Source organism: Phalaenopsis equestris, unplaced genomic scaffold (genome assembly GCF_001263595.1).
Source record: "Phalaenopsis equestris unplaced genomic scaffold, ASM126359v1 Scaffold234915, whole genome shotgun sequence".
NCBI classification, from domain to species: domain Eukaryota; kingdom Viridiplantae; phylum Streptophyta; class Magnoliopsida; order Asparagales; family Orchidaceae; genus Phalaenopsis; species Phalaenopsis equestris.
The window spans coordinates 101,988-103,542 of NW_018252813.1; positions in this window are offsets into that span (position 1 = coordinate 101,988).

The window sequence follows — 1,555 nt, forward strand, 5'->3', positions numbered from 1 at the left end:
AGCTTTGATAGGAAGTTCTTTTGTAAATATACATACATATATATATATATATATATATACAATGTTTTGTTTTCTCCCTTCTGTTTGTGTTGAGGATGTAAGTGGATGGGTCACTCTTATGAGTGAGTTATGTATGTTTTGCTTTAGTTTTAGATAGGGGACCCCTTCCCATTTTTCCATTTGTTTTCTTTTGGATCAACATGCAAGGAGCTGAATAATGCTCCTTACCCAAAAAAAAAAAAATCATTAAAAATTAAGATCTAAAGTAATTGAGCGTATACATCTAACTAAACTATTTGCTAAACATCAAAAGTACACTTATAAAAACAAAACAAAATTTCTATGATGAAGTGTTTAAATTTAAGAATGCATTCTTCCCATTTACAATGTGTATACAGATTGTGAAGAAATTATATATATATATATATATCCCATCTAAAAGCAAAAAAAAAATACACTATAGCCCTAGGGGTTCCAGTCTCCGCAGTACAACGCAACGCGAAATAAAATAAATGCCTAAAGAAAAAGCTATCCAAAAAATACATGTAATCGTCCAAAATGTATACCAAAGGAATAGTATACCCAAAAAAACTAGATGTACATGAAATCCAAATCCAACAGTAATGTCGAGCAGCAACATGAAGGTGAAGGCTTTCAGTTACAGTGAGAAGGCAAAAATTGAAATCTGAATAAAGGACCGCATCGAGCTGAAAATGTAGTGAAGGATCCCTAGCAATCCCGGTGTATAATAACAAGCCCATTAGGCCAAAAGCCATCATCAAGATCCTGCATAAACATACATTGAAACTTGCACCAAAAATAAGATCCAAATATCTGGAATGTATGAGGGAGGAGAAAAAATTGCCACTCCAAACCCAGTACAGTTCCTGTACCGAGAAATGAAAATCCAGCAAATAGTACAGAGGAAATTGAAACATATCTGTAAAGCAAGTAGATACCAAACCATAAGCAATAAATACACCAAACCAATCAGCTATTAACATTCCTATGATAAGGTTCAGCCATTAAATCCCCATGAAGTAAAACCTGTAAAGGAGAGGGAGGCACCGTATTGACTAAGATCATGGAGGTGGAGGCACCGCGTTTTGCCACCCAATTAGCCGACCTATTACTTTCGCGATGAATAAAACTCCAAAGAACCAAAACTGTAGAGGATAATCAAATAATACAGTTAATGTGTGAAGCAACATCCCAAGTGACAAGTCTCCCTTGATTTAACATCTCAAAAAGAATCTTAGAGTCGGTCTCGATCAAAATATTAGACCAATTCAAAGAGACCGCAATAGTGACTGCCATTAAAATTGTGTGAGCTTCAGACTCTACAGTAGAGTCTGCAATGCTTGGAGAAGAGAAAAATAGCAAGCAGCGACCACTGTGGTTACGCACAACTCCCCCAAAACCAGCACTGCTTTGATTCCAACTACCATCCGTTTTAATTTTCACCCACCCCATCGGGGGCGGTTGCCACTTCACCAAGGTTGGTTTGGAAAGCGACCTACTCTGTAGAGGGTGAGGAAGAGAGTCAAAATATATA